Source organism: Cannabis sativa, chromosome 2 (assembly GCF_029168945.1).
Source record: "Cannabis sativa cultivar Pink pepper isolate KNU-18-1 chromosome 2, ASM2916894v1, whole genome shotgun sequence".
NCBI lineage: Eukaryota > Viridiplantae > Streptophyta > Magnoliopsida > Rosales > Cannabaceae > Cannabis > Cannabis sativa.
Window position 1 is genome coordinate 80476350 of NC_083602.1, and position 24923 is coordinate 80501272.

Consider the following 24923-nt stretch of genomic DNA (forward strand, 5'->3'; position numbering starts at 1 on the left):
TGCTATGCATGGAAAGCATGCACGTGTAGAATTTTGTAGCAAAGCAAAAGGAATCATTTTGACTTGATATTAGTTGAGAGAATAGTGGGTTTGTTGATGAATTGGTGTTAGTTGCATGTAAGCCACTTCCACATAGTATATACGTGTGGTACCAGTTATCAGGTTGGTTAGTAATTTAGTAAAAAATCTAGCATAAAATTTAAACTTTATACGGTGGCAAACTATGGGAAAGGCTTCCTCTCAAAATTTAAGGAGAGTGATGTGGGCACTTTGCTAAGTGATAATAATGGAGCTAATTTAGTTGTATATAGGATGAGTGTACGTGTCAAGATGCATGAGAATGCAGATAAAAATTTAAATTTCAATATTAGTCAAAGGAGATTAACTAACTTAGATAATTTTTTTCACTCTAATAAACAAAGTAGACCGAGTATGGAGGCACCTTCGAGGAGTTTAAATATTTTGAAATATTTGTAGTTTATGTGGTCATTTTTCAAGGAGTCACCAACCGAATGAGAGTATAGCATTCCCATATAGATTAACCATGGAATTATCATACTTAATTAATTTTTTTTCTAAGTTAACTATAGTTAGAAGTGTGTTAGTGGGGTCACGGGTAGGGTTAATTCTTGAGCCTATAAATAGAGACTGTGGTACTCATTTCCACTCACTCACCTATAAGACTAAAGTACTCTCAATCTTGCTATCTCTTTATATGGAGTAATTCTCAAGCCTCCATTTACGAAGCTTACTCTTTTTTTTTTTTTTTTCCTAGCCTTTCTAACCGAAGCCATCTAGTGTCCTCTTCTCTTAGTCTCACTTGTTTCTTCAAAAGCCAAAACTGTAAAACATCCAAGCACTCCTTATATTTTCTTTCACTCTCTTTCCTTTCATGTGTAGCAATCACCACTCTCACCACAAACTACCTTCATCCTCTCATATATGTCATATTAGCATCACGCCATTATATTAATCTTTCAAGACCATCATTATTGGTGTATTTTCACAAGGCTTCGGGTAGAACTCATAGTCTCCACTATATTTATTGGAAGCTAAGGTATATTATTCTATATTTTTTTTAGTGTGTAGAATAGAGGTTAAATTTTTACATATATATATACCATACTAAGTATTCTAATTACTAAGTATGAAATTTAGGTATTTCATAAGACAGTTATTATTTCTCAAGGATCACTTCACTGTAAACAAGTTATTCTCCACATTCGAGGTAAGGAAATTAAGTAGATAACATAAGTTTTCTGTATGTAATAACATTCATAGAAAGAGTGGGAATATTAAAAGAGAAGTTAACTAAGGTCTTCTGCCTGACTCTTTATTGTTTGTTATTTAATGTACTGTATAATATATATTTAAATAATATGTTTATAAGATTCATGTTATTTATGTATGTTTGCAGTATTAAAGCATGGCCATTGCTAAAGGTATATATTTAAATAATATGTTTATAAGATTCATGTTATTTAAGTATGTATGTAAATAGTGTGTTTATAAGATTCACATTATTTAAACTCGTTATGTTGTTTGAATAATGGACGGTACAATGGATTCGCATTATTGAAACAATGATATGATTATGGAATGATTATGATATAGCTATGATATGATTATTATGTAGTTATGAAATGGTTATGATATGATTATGACTTAATGATGATAGGATTTATGGTGTGCTATTTAAATAATGTATAGTAGTTAAATATTATTAAAATTAGATTTATTGTAGATTATGTGACATGGTTGACCGACAAGATAATGGTTAAATACTTGACTGTTGGGTCTATATGTTAGGTAGGGGCCATCTAGTAGTGGGTACGATTTTATTGAACCCAGCCCTCCACCATTTAGTCTAATAGTTCGAGTTTATTTGCCAAAGTCGAACTCTGGCATAACCATTATTATGTGACTTAGCTTAGAAACTAGTGATTATTTAATAGAGATAAGATTAAGCTTATATGTATTGCTATTTGTCTAAATATGTGCACCTAAGTTTTAGTTATATTTTTTTTTCTTTTATTTTATGTGACTACGTGGCAAGAATTTCCTTACTGAGTTTAGTAGCTCACCCTTATCAAACTTACCATGTGCAGATTAAGGTTCTAAAACATAGAGAGCTTGTGGCAAGTGAGATCTTGGAGGCTTGTGTGTGTACTCGCTGAGGACCATATAACTGAGGGTGGTCTAGGGCACGCTCCATTTATTTTATTTAGTGTTATTAAATTAATGTCGCAGTTATTTTTATTTATTAATTATTATGTCTTTTAAGTCCAAACTGAGCTCAAATATGAAATATTTTATGTTTATAAATAAAAGCGACATTATAGATTTTCCGCATTTTAACGCTTGGAACTAAATTAGTAATTTATGAAAGTACGGGCGTTACAGTTTGGTATCAGAGCCACTGTTATATTGGTCCCAAACGTTCTCACGAGTTACATATATCGGCTAAAAAGGTTCCACTCGCTACCAAGTAAGTATCATTTTTGCATGATTCAATTTTATGTATATTTTAGTAATTTCAAAAGTTCTTTTTATTTTCAGAACCCTAGAACAAACTAAGCACCAACATCATGAGACCAGAGCAAGTAGAGCACATTGTTAGGAATATTAAGGCCTTAAAGAGAGTCCCCAAGACCCCACCCATGCGGGAAGAAAACAAAGTCTTTGATAGAATTAACAAAATACATGAGGGTATGGATAAGATAATAGATCGTTGGAATTGTTTATTAAAGTCGCATGAGAAGTACATAGCCTTGATGCACGCTCTCAACATGCCACAAGTCCAGCATAGTCTAAGAGCAAATTGGGAACATCTAGGGTATGTTGGGGTAGATAAGGCCGAAAGATATGACCTACTCATAATCAACCTAGTAGATCAGTACAAAATTACCGACACCATTTATCACCGTGATGGCTCTAAAGAAGAAATATATCATCGACCCAATAATGTTGTTAGGTCTGAATTCCTTCAAAAGTTATCAATTTCATCAAACTTTGTGTACTTAGAACTCAACTATGTATATTTGACAGAAGATATGTTAGAGGAAGGGTCAGACATAGAAGAGTAGAAAAGTCAAGTTGCATTTCATTCTATGTGTTTATTTTTTTTTTTATGTAATAAGGAGTGTTAGTATGGCTCCACTTTAGTTTCAGGGTAACTCCTTTAGCTTGTTATCTTTTGGAATTTATAAATAAATAAAGAGGTTTTATTTTATTTATAAGGATTTATATAAACATATATATATATTTACTTATATTAAGTCTTACTGAATAGTTAAAGAAAAATTATTGCAGATATAGGAGATATGTCTCTTAGAATTAAGGCGTCAAACGAAACAGTACTTGCAGAAATAAAAAGCATTTTGTCACTTAAGATCGAAAATATCCGCCACGAAGAGGATAAGATTCTTAGAGCTCTATGAGAGGTCATCGCAATTAATGAAGAAATTAAAAGAGTAGTAGAGGTGAGGAGCCTTAGTCAAATCACGAGAAAAGTTTCTAGTTCTAAGGGCTGCTTTGTCACATGTCCCCGAACTTCTTTACTATATCGATGAAGTCTGGCACCGTGTCTCAAATCTTGGCGACGCAATTAGATACGCAACATTCATATGTGAGCTAACGCTTGACTTCCACAACTTCGTTTTCGAAAAGACTTATATTGTGGAAACAAACGGCATGGAAGAAGAACGCATCAAGAACATACGATATCAGCTAAGTGACGACAGTGTGGAGGACATAACTGAATCTGTGAACGTAACTAATGAACGAGTTTTGGAAGAATCAGAAATGCCAGACTATTTTGAAGTGACAGTAGAAATGTTAGAACTTGAAATAAAAAGCCCGCCTCAAATTGAAGCAGAGAAAATAGTAGAAGTAATAGAGATTCCTTCAGATAAAGAATCCAAAGATGAGGAAATGCCTGAAGGGCCCAATGAGCCAGACTACCCCCAAATACCGAAGAGCAAGAACTCGGATCTACCCTAGAGGATGACATACCTGACTATCATTTTCAAGTAGAAATTGATGAGTCAGACTCTGAATCCGAGAACATGCCAGCACCAATTCTAGCAGATGTAGAAATGGAAATAAACTTTGAAGAACACCCAGAAGAAGACCTAGAAGAAGACACTGAAGGATCAGAAGCTGAGTCATGCGTGGAGGACGAATAATAGTCTCTTTCAACCTGTCAAATTTAGTCCAACAAAGATATTTTTGTTCCTATTCAATTAATCTAGCGACTATGTAACTAGAGATTTAGTACGCTTTTAAATAAATAAAGATTTATTTTCCTTCAATCAAATTCTTCTTTTATGACTAAAATAACTCCCTACAAAATTAACAAGGAAAACGGTTTGCCTCTACTTAGGAATCTACTTTTTAATAAAGCAATGTTGATTCTTAAACCGAGAATAAATACTTAAACTAGACACCGAGAGCAAGAAGTACCAAACAGTTGACATCTGAAGTAGCACTCAAACACCGAGGCACTAGGAATTCGGTCTTAAATTATTCAATGCCCAGGAGATGGTGTGAGTGTTCAAAAATTAGGTGGAGGAATTCGTTGTTGATGATGTTTTCAATACTCTAACCTGTGAGAGGATGTTAAGGATACTTATATACGACCCCAAACTGAGTTTAGAAGACTCGATTGAACTGGAGGATTAGAAGATCAAATCTATTGTTTCAAAGAACTGGCTTTCGAAAAATGCTTAATTCTTAATGCATAACTTGTGGTTGATCCTACAAGCGTGATAGTATTCAAAAGCTGTCAGCGCACAAAGACCGAAGAAAGACTGAAAGATTCCTTGACCTAATATGTAGTAGCCTACACATTGACGAACCTCAAGGAGAGTATGAATCAAAGGATATGGCAAAAATTTGTAACCAGGAAAGCATCTATGTTAGTCTTGCTACTCAAAGGCAAGGAGAAAATGTATTGCAATGGAAACTTAAGGTCGAGAGAATGATGCAAGCACCACCTACACCACACTAGATGCATCGCGAGTTAGATGCAAAATAGTACAATGATTAGGTAAAGGATGGATGAGTATTTAGAAAGTGGCAATTGGATTTGTGATTTGACGTCCTACATGTCAGCACGTAAGAGCGGAATATTAAAGAACTAAGGAAAACAATACGATCCTTGTATTCCTAAAGAAGGTGACCTCGATCTGAGTTTTAGTATATTTTGAAGTGTTAGGTCAAATACCGACCTTTGGTGAACCGGATGAAGTCCTGTAAACTAGCAGAAGCATCATCCAGGAAGTAGCCAAAGTGACGTACTTGTGTATAACAGCCATCATTCCGTGGGTGTAAGGACCTAATGGAGGCTTGAAGCAAGGATGTTACAAATAGTGTACTTCCTGGTAAGATAGAGTAAGCGCTTGTAGTTGATAACATTCTCTTATAAAGACAGTTTGTTGGCCACAATACGTATGGCAACCTATAAGATGTTTTATGAGTGCTAAATTTACTTGGAGTGAGGTACCACATATAAGTCGGCAAGAAGTAAGAGAATTATCTAAAATAGTAGAAAAAATATGACAGAGTTGTAGGTTTATGCCCTAAATAAAACTCCATTTCAATGTAATCTATTTTATTCAACATCAATAAAGAAACAGAAGTATTTTTCATTCATTTGTGTATGTTTTGGTTCACTTTATCAATTGCTTGTCTATTTGATTTATAAATTCATCTTAAACCCTTTTCACATACTCGATCATGTTTATTGTGCTGTCATCACATTGGAAAGTAAACATGACTATGTGAATAAAGTTTCCTAGATTTATCAAACACAGGGTTTTACTGATATGATAATCTACAACAAGAGTTTACTTGTATTTGGAGAAATATTATGTTCTTTCCAGAACATTGGTTAAAGTAAAGCTCAGGTTGGATGCATGGAGTATGCATCGGAAGGGACCGATATTGAACTTTGACTTAGATTTAATTAAACTTACCGTAAAATCTATTCAAGTTAATATCGCCAAGTTGATCCTAGATCAAATGATCTTAATCCTGTTATGATTAGGCTCAATCTTGAAAGGCTATTCGTGTTCTTTGATTTGTTAGTTAAGCCTACTTTTAGGTTAGGGTGATACGCACATTTTGGGAAAACAGTAGTGCACTTGAGTGGGAGCGCTAGCATAAACATGGAATCTATAGATTCTATCTGGCGAATAGTAAGCAAAGGATGATCTCCTTCGAGCTTGACCAAACGAAAATAAATGGTGGAGATCTCATTTCACATAAGCTGAAATATCATTTAAACGGGGTCAAGTGTTTTAAGGATAAAATACATAGTAGGGTGTTACGGTAATCTAATCCCTTTACTGTGTAGATCATTCATATAGAGGATCATTGATCAAATTAGGATTATAACAATGGATAACTAATGATGTGTCTATATGGTGGAACATATAGAGCATTCTATATACTGAGAGTGCAATTCTAAGTTCTATGCGTGGATTCAACGAAGAATTAATAAGTTAGTGAATTTTAGTGCTAAATTCTTGATCTACTTATTGGAAGCTCGGTTATATAGACCCATGGTCCCCGCACTAGTTGAGATAATATTGTTTGTAAGACTCATGTAATTGGTTTTGATTAATCAATTATAACTCACAAGTTAGACTACGTATATTTGTGAAATTTTCACTAAGTAAGGGCGAAATTGTAAAAAAAGAGTTAATAGGGGCATATTTGTTAATTATGATACTTTGTATGGTTCAATTAATAAATATGATAAATGAAAATATTATTTAATAATTATTTATAGTTATTAAATAGTTAGAATTGGCATTTAAATGGTTGAATTAGGAAATTGGCATTTTTGAGAAAATCAGAAACAAAAGGTGTTAAAATTGCAAAATTGCAAAAAGCAAGGCCCAATCCACTAAGCCATGGCCGGCCACCTTTGTAGGCTTTTTAAGTTGATATTTTCATTATTTTAATGCCAAAAAATTCAAACCTAACCCTAGTGGAATGCTATAAATAGATAGTGAAGGCTTCAGGAAAATTACACTTTCTGAATCAGAAAAACCTGAGCCTCCTATCTCTCTTCCCTAGCCGCCACTCACTCTCTCTTTTCTTCCTTTAATTTTCGAACTTACCCTAGTGATTAGAGTAGTGCCCACACACAGCAAGCAATACCTCAATCATAGTGAGGAAGATCGTGAAGAAAGATCATCAGCAAAGGAGATTCAACATCAAGGATTCAGAGAAAGAGATACAGGTTCAGATCTTGATAATACTCTGCTACAGAAAGGATACAAGGGTTAGAGATCTTAACGGAAGGAGTCATTTAATTCCGCTGCACCCAATGTAAGGTTTCTTAAACTTTATATGTGTTTAATTTATCGTTTTAGGAAGTTCTTATTTAGGATGTTAATAAACATACTTGTGAGTAGATCTAAGATCCTGGTAAAATAAATTCCACCAACTGGCCTCAGAGCCATGGTAATTGATTTACTTGCAAGAAATTTGGACTTTAAAACGATTGTTTGTTTGTTTTTGGATGGTATCATGTTGTATTGAGTGTTATTTGAAGATTGATTGATGTTTGTGAATTTTTGTGAAAAATAATTGCGATTCTGTTTCTGGAATTATTTTTATTGGATAGTATGGAAAAAATTAAGCAAGTTACTCTTTTACAGAACTCAATTTCGATTTAATTTGAATTAGTTATGATTTTTTGAAGATTCGAAAAAATCGGAGCTGTGCTGAAATTTTCCTGCGATCGTGAAAACTGTCCGTACAGCTCACAATTTTTTCCTTTTTCTTCGTTTTTTCATGCTTTTTCATGGAATTAACTTCTGATTATTTGTGTATTTTTGTATTTATACTATTACTATTCCTAATTCAATTCTAATTATCATTTTGAATTAATTTAATATTTTTTAAATTTAATTCAAGATATTAGTGTAATTTGAATTTGAAAATAGTTAGTATCTATCCTTTTGCTTAATAATCTATCTTATTTTAAAGTTTGATTATATCTTATCTTATTTTTAAATTTAAGGTAAGATTTAAAGTATTTTAAATTAATTTTTTTTAATAATTTGACCTTATTTAAATTTAAAATAAGATAACTATAATCATGTAATTTTTAAATGATATAAGATATTTTGCTAATTTTTTTAAATTTTGTTATTTTATTTATTTAAATTACATTTAAAATTTGGAAAAGATATTCATTTATCTTTTCTAATTTCTTATTTAATTTTTATTTATAAAATAACATTTAAATTTAAAAAGTAGTTAGCAAATTTTTTTTGAAATGATATTTAGGTTGGTTGAAACCTAATTTTTCAAAATTGTAGGTTTAGTTTTAAATTTTAAATATTTAATTAAATTTCGAAATTTTTTATTTTTTCAAATTTTTTTAAATTTTCGAACAAATTTTTTATTAATTATTTTCGAAATTAATTATTTAATTTAAAATTAAATAAATCCTACATCCAACTATCCAACTAAACTTGTTGCAGGAGTATGTGTTTTAGCTTGTGTGTAAGTTTTCAAAACCTATTATTACTTGATTGCAAATAGCCATGATTACTTTTTACCAGATCTAATGATCTGATGGCTCCCTTGGACAAGATAATAATTTGTAAAAGGTATATTTACAATCTTCTTTCATCTGTGTATGACCTAGCAACATGATAGGACCCATCCAAAGTGTGCCTGTGTGAGCCTATGTGTTTAATTTTATTATAGATGCATATAGGTTGTTGTTGCTAAAATAAATTATCATAGTTCTTGATAGAATTTATTTAGGCCCATTTAGTTTTTGGGCTTATTCAATTAATAACAGTTGTTCTTATTAAGGTTAAATTCTTCTCTTTTGGGACTTGTGTGAGAGTTGGGAGCCATAGAAGTGGGTACGACATACTGAACACAGCACCCCCTCACATGAACCACCCCAATTGTGAAGGCCCATTTGCCTGATTTGAATGACTGTACTAGGTTAATTACACTAGTTTAACCTAATTAAAATTGATTAGCAACATAATTAATTTCATTTATTTTGAAATTAACTTAGAAAATCATAGTTTAAAGAATTTTATATTCTAAGCTAAACTATATGTATTTTCTTGTATTTAATTAAATATAGAATTATAACCATCTAGATTCTTTCTGAAGCTTAATTTAAATTTTTTATTAAATATTCCTATTAAGTTGATATTTAGTTATTTACAACTAACCAACTTAAATCTGAATATCTTTTGGATTTAAAATTTCAAAATTAAGTTGAGGAATTTTAGGCATTGGTTATTAAGATTCTTTAGATATTTTTTAAGTTAATATCTTTTCGAACATTAACTTAAAATGGAATATTTTAGATATTTTTTAGGTTAATATCTTTTCGAATATTAACTTAAAATGGAATATCTTCAAATTAAGTGGTTATAACTTAATTTTAATTTCATTAAATCTGATTTGAAAGATATTTAAGTTGATTTTTTAGATTCTTCTAAAACAACTTAAACAAAATATTTTCAAATTTGTTCCATTTATTATTCGAATTTATTTTTCGAAATAAATTAATAATTGAAAATTAATTAAAGTTGATTTTTTATTTAAACGAACTTTTGATTTGTAATTTTTCATTATTATATTATGGAACTTGTTCGATATTTATTTGAATTTATTTTTCAAATTTAAATAATAATTGAAAATTAATTAAAGTTTATTTTTTATTTAAACCAACTTTAATTTGTAATTTTTCATTATTATAATATCGAATTAAAATGATTATACAAAATACATATAATATTTTTTTCTAATAATGAGCTTTTAATCAAGAGACATTCGATCTCCATTGTGGGTTTTACACCGGGTTTGTTTTAGTGAGTAATCCTCCCTAATGGAGGAACGTTCATTAGCAATTTCGTACCGTTTAACCTCGCATGATAAGTAGTTTGTAAGTGTTTTGTATGGTATGGATCACCCTAATGGTGGCGACCATACTTGACTTGCAAGTTATGAAACAATGGTGGAAGCTCATAAGATTGAATTGCCTTGACTCTCGCCTAAACGGGACAATGCTGAATTCAAATCTTGATCGAATAAAAGGTTGCTAGAATGGTTATCATTTTGGATGAGCTGACAACTCTATTCAATGGATGATGCTTTGACTCTCGCCTAAACGGGACACTGTATTAGTTTGTTGAAATTCCTTGGAAAATAAACTATGTTAGATTTAGTATTTCTATAACATATGTCATTACTTGTTATTTTCTAAACTGTGTATGAATTTATGAGCCAAAACCTTACTTATGTTTTATTGATGTGTTGTAGTGTCATTATGAATAACCCTCACCCCGATCCTCTCTTAGTTACTATCTTAGCAAAAGAACTCTATAGTGTGAAAATGCATCCTGGTAGTTGCATTAACTCGCACGTGTTGATGATGAATCTGAAGTTCCAAAAGGCACATCTACTAGGAATTGATTTATCCAGAGAACAATGGGTCCAACTCATCCTTAATAGTCTTCCTTCGGAGTATAATGAATTTGTTATCTCTTACATGATCAACAATTCTAACTCCTCCGACATGGATAAGCTTGAAGCAGAATTACGAGCACATGAACGGAACTTGATTGCAATTGGTTCCCCTAGGTTTGCAATCAATAATCGAAGGAAAAGGACTAGGTATGAAGGATCTAGCAAAACTGCTTCTTCAAGTACAATTATCAGACATAATCTTCTATGTTCGAATTGTAATGAAAAGGGACATCATGAAGAACGATGTCCCAGGCTTCTAAACAATTCAAACGAAGGTAATGCTTTTGTCTTTGAATCATGTGTTTTAGAGAACGACAAATCCATCTGGATTGTTGATTCTGGGTCTACTAAACATGTATGTTCTTCACTGCAGTTGCTTGAAACTTGGGAAAATCTGCTTCCAGGAGAGTTAAAGCTTAAAGTTGGCAATGGCGAATTAGTATCGGTCAAAGCTAGAGGAAAAGCCCGCATCAAGTTTCAACAAAGATTTTTAATTTTAGAAAATGTTTTATTTATTCCAAACTTTAGTAGAAACTTGATTAGTGTCTCATGTTTGCAAACACAATCTTATATATTGAATTTTTCGAGTACAAATTGTTCTATTTCTCGTAATGGATTTTAAATATGTGTTGCTATAATGGAACAAGGGCTTTATGTTTTAAGACCAAGTACTCAAATCTCACTAAATAGTGAACTTTTCAGTGTAGCTAGACCTAGAAACCTAAAAAAGAAAAGAGATTGATAATGATGATCAAACTTATCTATGGCATTTACGTTTAGGTCATATAGGCTTTGATAGACTCAATAGGCTCACCAAAAACGGTCCATTAAAAAATGTCGTCTTAGGTGAACTTCCAGTATGCGAGTCGTGCCTAGAAGGAAAAATGACTAAACGTTCTTTCTCTGCAAAGGGATAGCGTGCCAAAATCCCTCTAGGGTTAGTGCATTCCGATGTCTGCGGACCTTTGAATGTCAAAGTCCGAGGTGGTTATGAGTATTTTGTCACTTTCATTGACGATTTCTCTAGATATAGTTTTCTTTACCTAATGAAAAAGAAATCTGAAACGTTTGAAAAGTTTCAAGAGTTTCCTGCTTTGGCCCAAAACCAATTAGGTAAATCATTAAAGATCTTTCGAACTGATAGGGGTGGAGAATATATGGATATGTAGTTCAAAGATCATTTAATTGAACTTGGAATTGAATCCCAATACACTGCCCCAAGCACTCCACAACAAAATGGAGTTGCAGAAAGAAGAAATCACACTCTTTTGGAAATGGTTAGGTCTATGCCGAGTTATTCAACTCTGTCTACGTCCTTCTGAGATATGCTATACAGATGGCAAATGACATTCTAAATGTTGTTCCATCTAAAGCAGTCCCTAAGACACCCGTCGAACTTTGGAATGGTCGAACACCTAGTTTACGCCATTACAGAATTTGGGGGTGCCCTGCTCATGTCTTAAGAAAGAAAGAAGGCAAACTTGAATCACGTACCGAAGTAGGCATGTTTGTCGGAAATTCTAAAGAGACTAGGGGTGGACTATTTTATAGTCACAAGGATAACAAAGTGTTTGTTTCTGCAAATGCTACTTTCCTTGAAGAGAACTATATTAAAGACTACAAACTGAAAAGTAAAGTTGTTCTAGAGGAATTGCTATCAGATATAAGTCCTTCCAATGTTCCGTCCTCTTCCACTCGTGAAGAAGACAATCCCACTCCCTCAGTTGAACAAACTGAGAAATCTACTACTAAAGTTTCTGTTCAGAAGACAACCGTACCTCGTCGTAGTGGGAGGGTTTCAACAAAACCTGCTCGTTATGGCTTGGATGGTGAAATCAATATGGTCGTAGGTGACGGTATTGATGACGATCCATTAACCTATAAACAGGCAATGGCTAGTCCGCAACGGAAACGATGGTCAGCCGGCATGGATTCAGAAATGGATTCCATGAAAAAGAACAAAGTCTGGGAATATGTAGACGCACCTGACGACTATCATCCGATAGGATGCAAGTGGGTTTACAAGAAGAAAAGAGGAGCTGGAGGCGAAGTCGAAACTTTTAAAGCTAGACTTGTAGCCAAGGGTTATACCCAAAGAGAAGGCGTGGACTATTTGGAAACTTTTAGTCCTGTTGCCATGCTCAAATCCATCCGAATTCTTCTCTCCATAGCTGCTGCTTTCGATTATGAAATCTGGCAAATGGATGTCAAGACTGCCTTCCTTAATGGGGTACTTGAAGAAACCATCTATATGGAGCAACCAGAAGGTTATGTTCTTCCTGGGCAGGAAAAGAAAGTTTGCAAGTTAAAAAGGTCTATCTATGGACTTAAGCAAGCTTCTCGCTCATGGAACAAAAGGTTTGATGAAATCATCAAGACCTATGGCTTTCTTCAGAATGAAGATGAACCTTGTGTTTACCAACTCAAGGAAGACCAAATAGTAGTATTCCTGGTCCTTTATGTTGATGACATTTTGATCATTGGAAACAATGTCAAGAAAATGACTCACATCAAGGAATGGCTCAACACTTAATTCGATATGAAAGATTTGGGTGAAGCAGCCTATGTTCTTGGTATTCAAATTATTAGAAACCGGAAGAACAGATCTCTTGCTCTCTCTCAAACAACCTACATAGACAAAGTCTTAGAGAGATTCTCCATGAACAACGCCAACGGGGCAAACATGCCTTCTAGATATGGTATTCGTCTATCTAAGGAACAGTCTCCGACTGATCCTCAAGAGATAGAGGACATGGCGAAAATTCCCTATGCCTCTGCAGTTGGAAGTCTAATGTATGCAATGTTATGCACTAGACCGGACATCTGTTATGCTGTTGGAATCGTGAGCAGGTATCAGTCTAATCCAGGACAAGAACATTGGAATGCAGTTAAGTATATTCTGAAATACTTAAAGAGTACAAGGAATCTTGTGTTAGTCTACAAGGGTGGTGCTTTAAATCCCATAGGCTACACTGATTCAAATTTCCAGGCAAGTCTTGAAGACAGGAAATCTACATCTGGGATGGTGTTTAGTCTTGGGGGTGGAGCAGTGGTTTGGAGAAGTGCTAAACAAACCGCGATATCGGACTCAACTATGGAAGTTGAATACATAGCAGCAGCCGAAGCTGCTAAAGAACTTGTCTGGCTAAGAAAGTTCTTCACCAGCATAGGTGTTGTTCCTGGAATGGAAAAGCCTCTGGTACTACTCTGTGATAACAATGGAGCAATAGCAAACAATAAAGAACCTCGAAGCAAACACATTGAAAGGAAGTATCACATTATCAGAGAATACGTGGCAAGAGGGGATGTACTAGTTGAGAAATTGGACACAAAGGACAACCTAGCTGATCCATTTACCAAAGTCCTGGCCGTGACAGCCTTTGAAAGGCACCGTCAGAATTTAGGATTAATTGATATGTACTAATTAGTTTTATATTAGTGCAAGTGGGAGTTTGTTAGGTTTTATGCCCTAAATAAAACTCCATTTCAATGTAATCTATTTTATTCAACATCAATAATGAAACAGAAGTATTTTTCATTCCTTTGTGTATGTTTTGGTTCAGTTTATCAATTGCTTGTCTATTTGATTTATAAATTCATCTTAAACCCTTTTCACATACTCGATCATGTTTATTGTGCTGTCATCACATTGGAAAGTAAACATGACTATGTGAATAAAGTTTCCTAGATTTATCAGACACAACGTTTTACTGATATGATAATCTACAACAAGAGTTTACTTGTATTTGGAGAAATACTATGTTCTTTCCAGAACATTGGTTAAAGTAAACATCAGGTTGGATGCATGGAGTATGCATCGGAAGGGACCGATATTGAACTTTGACTTAGATTTAATTAAACTTACCGTGAAATCTATTCAAGTCAATATCGCCAAGTTGATCCTAGATCAAATGATCTTAATCCTGTTATGATTGGGCTCAATCTTGAAAGGCTATTCGTGTTCTTTGATTTGTTAGTTAAGCCTACTTTTAGGTCAGGGTGATACATCATTTTGGGAACACAGTAGTGCAATTAAGTGGGAGCGCTAGCATAAACATGGAATCTATAGCTTCTATCTGGCGAATAGTAAGCAAAGGATGATCTCCTTCAAGCTTGACCAAACGAAAATAAATGGTGGAGATCTCATTTCAATAAGCTGAAATATCATTTATACGGGGTCAAGTGTTTTAAGGATAAAATACATAGTAGGGTGTTACGGTAATCTAATCCCTTTACTGTGTAGATCATTCATATAGAGGATCATTGATCAAATTAGGATTATAACAATGGATAACTAATGATGTGTCTATATGGTGGAACATATAGAGCATTCTATATACTGAGAGTGCAATTCTAAGTTCTATGCGTGGATTCAACGAAGAATTAATAAGTTAGTGAATTTTAGTGCTAAATTCTTGATCTACTTATTGGAAGCTCGGTTATATAGACCCATGGTCCCCGCACTAGTTGAGATAATATTGTTTGTAAGACTCATGTAATTGGTTTTAATTAATCAATTATAACTCACGAGTTAGACTACGTCTATTTGAAAAATTTTCACTAAGTAAGGGCGAAATAGTAAAGAAAGAGTTAATAGGGGCATATTTGTTAATTATGATACTTTGTATGGTTCAATTAATAAATATGATAAATGAAAATATTATTTAATAATTATCTATAGTTATTAAATAGTTAGAATTGGCATTTAAATGGTTGAATTAGGAAATTGGCATTTTTGAGAAAATCAGATACAAAAGGTGTTAAAATTGCAAAATTGCAAAAAGCAAGGCCCAATCCACTAAGCCATGGCCGGCGACCTTTGTAGGCTTTTTAAGTTAATGTTTTCAATATTTTAATGCCAAATAATTCAAACCTAACCCTAGTGAAATGCTATAAATAGATAGTGAAGGCTTTAGGAAAATTACACTTTCTGAATCAGAAAAACCTGAGCCTCCTATCTCTCTTCCCTAGCCGCCACTCACTCTCTCTTTTCTTCCTTTGATTTTCGAACTTACCCTAGTGATTAGAGTAGTGCCCACACACAGCAAGCAATACCTCAATCATAGTGAGGAAGATTGTGAAGAAAGATCATCAGCAAAGGAGATTCAGCATCAAGGATTCAGAGAAAGAGATCCAGGTTCAGATCTTGATTATACTCTGCTACACAAAGGATACAAGGGTTAGAGATCTGAACGGAAAGAGTCATTTAATTCCGCTGCACCCAATGTAAGGTCTCTTAAACTTTATATGTGTTTAATTTATCGTTTTAGAAAGTTCTTATTTAGGATGTTAATAAACATACTTGTGAGTAGATCTAAGATCCTGGTAAAATAAATTCCAACAAGAGTATGCCTGCCGCCCTAGCGAATGAAGAATTATGAGGATTTAAAAGTGATAAAAGGTTCAGTACTGTTGGCGACCGTATGTTGTTAAAGTTCACTTCAATATAGAAATATTATGTAGGGCAAGTAAAGCCTGAAATATTTATGTCCATCTACTATAGCAGATAGGTATAACAGAATTCCACATTTTCATGTGGAGAAGGTAAGTATCCAATCCCACACACATGCTTAAGTATGAGAATTTCTGACTACAATAGGACAAGAGTTATATGACACGCTAGTATGCGTGGTAGAAAGGGGAACCAAAGTATAAGAGTAAACCCCTAGATATGGTCTTGTAGAGTGACAATTCTAATAGAGCAATGTGAGAGTTGGGAAAGGATATGAAGAAATGATACCCCAGCTATATGTGGGTAGAAGTAAATTTCGAGGACGAAATTCCTTTAAGGAGGGTAGATTGTAATAACCAAAAATATTTTGATATTATTACAATCTACGTTATATGTATATATTCATTTAATTATAATTAGAAAACTCGATGTGAAAATAAGTTGATTGCTTGGAATATGTTTTTTTGTTAGGTTAAGAGAATTGTGATATTTCTATAAATTTAACTTTAATAGTTACTTTGGGCTAATTTGGTTATAATCCATTTCAAACATGAGACGAATTAAAAACTTATCATTATGGGAATAGCTTAAGCTAAGTAATAATTAAATAATAAATAAAAATGTTAGTGTCACACCAAAGAACATGAGATTAAGTTGATACGGGTTGAACTTATGAGTGATGTGTATAAGAGAATAATTAGTTAGTGTGTATGCTACATTAAATAATTAAGTGAAAAAAAAAATGTTATGCTATGCATGGAAAGCATGCACGTGTAGAATTTTGTAGCAAAGCAAAAGGAAACATTTTGACTTGATATTAGTTGAGAGAATAGTGGATTTGTTGATGAATTGGTGTTAGTTGCATGTAAGCCACTTCCACATAGTATATACGTGTGGTACTAGTTATCAGGTTGGTTAATAATTTAGTCAAAAATCTAGCATAAAATTTAAAATTTATACAGGTGGCAAACTATGGGAAAGGCTTCCTCTCAAAATTTAAGGAGAGTGATGTGGGCACTTTGCTAAGTGATAATAATGGAGCTAATTTAGTTGTATATAGGATGAGTGTACGTGTCAAGATGCATGAGAATGCAGTTAAAAATTTAAAATTCAATATTAGTCAAAGGAGATTAACTAACTTAGATAATTTTTTTCACTCTAATAAACAAAGTAGACCGAGTATGGAGGCACCTTCGAGGAGTTTAAATATTTTGAAATATTTGGAGTTTATGTGGTCATTTTTCAAGGAGTCACCAACCGAATGAGAGTATAGCATTCCCATATAGATTAACCATGGAATTATCAAACTTAATTAATTTTTTTTCTAAGTTAACTATAGTTAGAAGTGTGTTAGTGGGGTCACGGGTAGGGTTAATTCTTGAGCCTATAAATAGAGACCATCGTACTCATTTCCACTCACTCACCTATAAGACTAAAGTACTCTCAATCCTGCTATCTCTTTATATGGAATAATTCTCAAGCCTCAATTTACGAAGCTTACTCTTTTTTTGTTTTTTTTCCCAAGCCTTTCTAACCGAAGCCATCTAGTGTCCTCTTCTCTTAGTCTCACTTGTTTCTTCAAAAGCCAAAACTGTAAAACATCCAAGCACTCCTTATATTTTCTTTCACTCTCTTTCCTTTCATGTGTAGCAATCACCACTCTCACCACAAACTACCTTCATCCTCTCATATATGTCATATTAGCATCACGCCATTATATTAATCTTTCAAGACCATCATTATTGGTGTATTTTCACAAGGCTTCGGGTATATCTCATAGTCTCCACTATATTTATTGGAAGCTAAGGTATATTATTCTATATTTTTTTTAGTGTGTAGAATTGAGGTTAAATTTTTACATATATATACCATACTATGTATTCTAATTACTAAGTATGAAATTTAGGTATTTCGTAAGACAGTTATTGTTTCTCAAGGATCACTTCATTGTAAACAAGTTATTCTCCACATTCGAGGTAAGGAAATTAAGTAGATAACATAAGTTTTCTGTATGTAATAACATTCATAGAAAGAGTGGGAATAGTAAAAGAGAAGTTAACTAAGGTCTTATGCCTGACTCTTTATTGTTTGTTATTTAATGTACTGTATAATATATATTTAAATAATATGTTTATAAGATTCATGTTATTTATGTATGTTTACAGTATTAGAGCATGGCCATTGCTAAAGGTATATATTTAAATAATATGTTTATAAGATTCATGTTATTTAAGTATGTATGTAAATAGTGCGTTTATAAGATTCACATTATTTAAACTAGTTATGTTGTTTGGATAATGGACGGTACAATGGATTCGCATTATTTAAACAATGATATGATTATAGAATGATTATGATGTAGCTATGATATGATTAACATGTAGTTATGAAATAGTTATGATATGATTATGACTTAATTATGATAGGATTTATGATGTGCTATTTAAATAATGTATAGTAGTTAAATATTATTAAAATTAGATTTATTGTAGATTATGTCACATGGTTGACTGACAAGATAATGGTTAAATACTTGACTGTTGGGTCTATATGGTAGGTAGGGGGCCATCTAGTAGTGGGTACGATTTTATTGAACCCAGCCCTCCGCCATTTAGTCTAATAGTTCGAGTTTATTTGCCAAAGTCGAACTCTGGCATAACCATTATTATGTGACTTAGCTTAGAAACTAGTGATTATTTAATAGAGATAAGATTAAGCTTATATGTATTGATATTTGTCTAAATATGTGCATATAAGTTTTAGTTATATTTTTTTTTCTTTTATTTTATGTGACTACGTGACAAGCATTTCCTTACTGAGTTTAGTAGCTCACCCTTATCAAACTTACCATGTGCAGATTAAGGTTCTAAAACTTAGAGAGCCGGTGGCAAGTGAGACCTTGGAGGCTTGTGTGTGTAATCGCTGAGGACCATATAACTGAAGGTGGTCTAGGGCACGCTCCATTTATTTTATTTAGTGTTATTAAATTAATGTCGCAGTTATTTTTATTTATTAATTATTATGTCTTTTAAGTCCAAACTGAGCTCAAATATGAAATATTTTATGTTTATAAATAAAAGCGACATTATAGATTTTCCGCATTTTAACGCTTGTAACTAAATTAGTAATTTATGAAAAGTACGGGCCTTACAGTTTTGTGACAGTCAATAGTCCTGTGATCCGTAAGGGGAAATACCGGGTAAGCTGTGCAATGCCACACTGCCTGGGGAAGGTCAAGTGGGATGATTCTGAGACTGTGTAGGTATGGCACTACACAGTTGAAGAGAGCTTAAATGAATTGATTGGTACTACCTATATCAACAAGGTGCATCTTGTTTTTCGGTAGCCCATCACGAAAGAACTCCACAGTTATGCGTGCTTGACCTGGGGCAATTTCAGGATGGGTGACCTCCTGGGAAGTTTTCCTAGGAAGCGTGCGAGTGAGGACAAAGCACGCTGGAAACACTCGTGTTAGTCTGTAGGGTCAGTCGTCATTCCAAGAAGCAGCCAAAGTGGCGTACTCGTGTATAAGAGCCAATTACTCCGTGGGTGTAAGGGCCCAATAGAGGCTTGAAGCGGGGACGTTACAAATAGTATCAGAGCCTTGACCCAGCTGAAGTGTTGTCGACGAGGACGTTGGACCCCGTAAGGGGGGGGTGATTGAGACAGTCAGTAGTCCTGTGATCCGTAAGGGGAAATACCGTGTAAGCTGTGCAATCCCACACTGCCTGGGGAAGGTCAAGTGGGATGATTCTGAGACTGTGTAGGTATGGGACTACACAGTTGAAGAGAGCTTAAATGAATTTATTGGTACTACCTATATCAACAAGGTGCATCTTGTTTTTTGGTAGCCCATCACGAAAGAACTCCACTGTGACAGTCAGTAGTCCCGTTATCCGTAAGGGGAAATACCGGGTAAGCTGTACAATCTCACACCGCCTGGGGAAGGTCAAGTGGGATGATTCTAAGATTGTGTAGGTATGGGACTACACAGTTAAATAGAGCTTAAATGGATCGATTGGTACTACCTATATCAACAAGGTGCATCTTGTTTTTCGGTAGCCCATCTCGAAAGAACTCCACAGTTAAGCGTGCTTGGCTTGGGAGCAATTTCAAGGATGGGTGACCTCCTGGGAAGTTTTACCAGGATGCGTGCGAGTGAGGACAAAGCACGCTGAAAACACTCGTGTTGGTCTGTAGGGTCAGTCATCAATCCAGGAAGCAGCCAGAGTGACGTACTTGTGTATAAGAGCCATTTATTCCGTGGGTGTAAGGACCCAATGGAGGCTTGAAGCGGGGACGTTAAAAATGGTATCAGAGCCTTGACCCAGCCGGAAGTGTGGTCGACGAGGACGTCGGACCCCTTAAGGGGGGGTGATTGTGACAGTCAGTAGTCCCGTGATCCGTAAGGGGAAATACCGGGTAAGCTGTACAATCTCACACCGCCTGGGGAAGGTCAAGTGGGATGATTCTAAGATTGTGTAGGTATGGGACTACACAGTTAAATAGAGCTTAAATGGATTGATTGGTACTACCTATATCAACAAGGTGCATCTTGTTTTTCGGTAGCCCATCTCGAAAGAACTCCACAGTTAAGCGTGCTTGGCTTGGGAGCAATTTCAAGGATGGGTGACCTCCTGGGAAGTTTTACCAGGATGCGTGCGAGTGAGGACAAAGCACGCTGAAAACACTCGTGTTGGTCTGTAGGGTCAGTCATCAATCCAGGAAGCAGCCAGAGTGACGTACTTGTGTATAAGAGCCATTTATTCCGTGGGTGTAAGGACCCAATGGAGGCTTGAAGCGGGGACGTTACATCCACAGTTAAGCGTGCTTGACCTGGGGCAATTTTAGGATGGGTGACCTCCTGGGAAGTTTTCCCATGAAGCGTGTGAGTGAGGACAAAGCACGCTGGAAACACTCGTGTTGGTCTGTAGGGTCAGTCGTCATTCCAGGAAGCAGCCAAAGTGGCGTACTCGTGTATAAGAGCCAATTATTCCGTGGGTGTAAGGGCCCAACGGAGGCTTGAAGCGGGGACGTTACAATAGGTATCAAACTTTTACTACAATAGTAAAACGAAATGGAACATACAACCAAGATCAAGGATTTATATTAATAATAGCTAAGTCATTATATTACTTCCATGTTTAAAGAAAATATGTGTTCCATAGGGAATTGTGGAATAGACTCCACCAATAAGTATATACATATAGGGTATTATGGATAAACTCCACCCCTAAGTATATAGAGATTATGATCCACCCCTAAAGGTTGTAAAGATCATGATTCTCTATGTGTGATAGAGTTTATGTGGAGTTGAATACTATCCAGAGTTCATTAGATATAAAATATCGTTGAACTGCATAGTTTTCTTAACTTTTCTCCACCCCTATCAGTTCAAAATATCCTTTTATTAAACAAATTCTTAATAACTGTATTAGAATTAACAATTATTAATAAACATAGAAATAATTTCTAGTGTTTATTTAATATAACTCTATGAAGAGTTGTAAATATTATAGAATTTGCATCAATAATAAAAAACACTTACACATACAAACATATAAATATAATGTGGTAATAGTTGATGAAGATAAAATAAATGAAGCTCAATCTCATAAATTGCAATGGTTTGAATTCGAAAATTAAATAAACTTTATTAATAATAAACTTTATGAGAAAAACAGGGATAAATATCCCTAACTAAAATTCGAAATCCAAATTGTCTTTAAACTAAAACAATTAATTCAAAAAATAGATAGAAGAGCTTCATCTTCATCTGGACGATTTCACCCTTGGTCCAGCTTTCCGATCCAACTCATCTGAGTTCAAGTAGCTTGGCCTATAAGAAGAAGAAAACAAATAAACAAAGTTAGTCCAGAATCATAAATCCAAGTGGATAATAATTCACTAAAACTCTTAAAGTTTATAAATAGAAATACCTTGTTTCTTTGCAAGAAGTTTAGGACACTGGGGTTTCCAATGACCTTTCTCATTGCAGTAGAAACACTTTCCTTTGAGTGTAGCATCACCAGAAGCAGCAGCCTTTTTGTTTTTCATGGCTTTTGCACGCTTCTTGGTGTTCTTCCACTTCTTCTTCGATTTGTTCTAAGCAGAGGCAACATTTGCTTCAGGTTTTATCGTCCCATTACCATTCCCAGGATTGTGAGGTTTACTCCCTTTCTTCTTGGGTCCTCCAATAAAATTTTCATACCTTTTAAGGTCATTGACTAACTCATGAAAGTCTATTTCCTTCTTATTCATGACATAATTTGATGTGTATGGTAGAAATGCTGGAGTCAGACTATTCAAGATAAGGCTTACTTGAGTAGCGCTATCCATTTCAGCACCATGATCCTGGGCTTCTTGGAAATAACTTGCCATGAGGAGAACATGGTCACGCACGTTTTGATGGGGTTCCATCCGTGCATTCATGTACTTCTTAGTTGCGTCAAAGCGAGACTGAAGTGATGCCTTACCGAATAGCTCATTTAACTTCGTCATTACTTCAGTAGCCTATTCGGTTTTAGAAAACCGAGTTTTGAGGGTGTCAACCATGCTGGAAAGCATAAAGTATAGAGCTTTGTCATTTGCTTTCTGCCAACGCTCATACTTTTCTTTCCCAGCTTTGGATGCATTATCCCTAGGCACTTCAGGTGACGGCTCAGTTAAAACAAACAAGGCACTTTCTCCTATGAGAGCAATATTAATGTTCTCATTCCATTTAGGAAAGTTAGATCCATTCATCTTATTTCAGTCAACAGTGATAACATGGAATTCATCATGCTTATACAGGATACTATAAAATAATAGAAATCAACAAATAGAAATTAATAATGGTTTAACACAAAATCAATTCAGAAATTATAAGCACATAGCATGTAGGAATGATAAGAGAAAATACTTAAAAAAAAATTCAATCCTAAATAATTTCCAAGGTTTTTCAACAAACTGATATCAGTGTCCCATTTAGGCGAGAGTCAAAGCTACTATCTATTGAATAGAGTTGTCAGCTCATTTAAAATGTCAAACATTCTAGCAACCTTTTATTCGATCAAGATTGGAATCTAGCGTTGTCCCGTTTAGGCGAGAGCCAAGGCTATTCTATCTTATGAGCTACTACCATTGTTTCGCAATTTGTAAGTCAAATATGGTCGCCACCATTAGGGTGATCCATACCATATAAAACACTTACAAACTACTTATCTTTCGAGATTAAACGGTGCGAAATTGCTAATGAACGTTCCTCCATTAGGGAGGATTACTCACTAAAACAAACGCGATGTAAAACCAACAATGGAGATCGAATATCTTAATAATAATAAAGCTCATTCTTTAAAATGTATTTTCTTTATTATTCTAATAAATATACTCATTAAATTCGAATTTAGAATTAAAAATTCAAAAATAAGAATTTAATATAATATTTATAAAATTATACTTAGATGGTGATTTGAAATAAAATTAATTATTTCCATCTTAGTATTAATCTTAAATATAAATATTAAGGAAATTAATTTAAGTTGTATTAATTTAAATTAATCAGCAACTTAAAAATTTTCTTGAGATTATATTTATTGTATTCAAAAATTAAGTATAAAAATTATACAAATTTCAAAAATAATAAAAATCAGAAAAGAAATACTTCAAGCAAAAATATCACCTATCTAGATTTCTTTTGACTAGTTAATTCAATTTCTAATAATATATTTTAATTGATTTATTTTAAATTAATCAATTAAATGAAAAAAAACATTGATTTAAGTTGGTCCAAGAATTAATTAAAATAAATAATTAATTTACAACTCAATCAATTTTTCAAGATAAATTCAAAAATATTGCATAATTAAAATTTAATTTTCGAAATTGATTAATAAAATAAAAAATACATTTTGAAAATTATTTAAATTTAAGTTGAAAAATTAAATTTCAACCAAAAAATAATTTTCTATTTAATTAAGTGTCATGAAAAATAAATATTTAAGTATCATGATAAGAATTAACTTAGATATTTAAATTTTTCAATTTAATTAAATGTATTAAATTCAAGAAATAAATAATTAAGTGTAGAGAAGACTTAAGTATTAATTTCTAGTTTAATACTAGGAAAAATATACTTAAATAAAATTGTACCAAAATTAATTATATAAATAATTAATTTCACAATGTATAATATTTTCCTATTTAAATATTAGAAATAATAAGTAGTCTAGAAATAACTATCTAGAAAATATCTTATTTGACTAAGTATCTTTTCAACAAAAATTTGAAAAATTTCTAATTTAAGCTGTATAGAAAAAATCTAAAACTTAAATATTTTGAAATTTAAATTTAATTAAATATCAAAAATTAAGTTGTAACCACTTAATTTGAAAAATATTCCTTTTAAGTTTAAAAACTAACTTAAAAAATATCTTAAGAATCTTTAATAACTAATGTCTAGGATTCCTCAACTTAAATTTTAAATTTAAATAAAATATTCAAATTTAAGTTAGATTTTTTAAAAATCAGTTGATACAACTAATTTATAACTTAAATAGGAATATTTAATTAAATAAGCTCCAGAAAGAATCTAGTTAGTTAAAATTCTTTATTTAATTAAATACAAGAAAAATACAAATAGTTTTGTCTAGAAATAACATCTAAAACTAAAGGTATTTTTCTTAAAATTAACTTTAAAATATTAAAATGAAAATAAATTTTCATATATTTTAAATGTTAATTATGTTGCTAATTTAATTTTATTAGGTCAAACTAATATAATTAACCTAGTACAGTTATTCAAATCAGGCAAATGGGCCTTCACAATTGGGGTAGTTCATGTGAGGGGGTGCTGGGTTCAGTATGTCGTACCCACTTCTATGGCTCCCAACTCTCACACAAGGCCCAAAAGAGAGGAATTTAACCTTAAAATAAATAACTGTCATTAATTGAATAGGTCCAATAACTA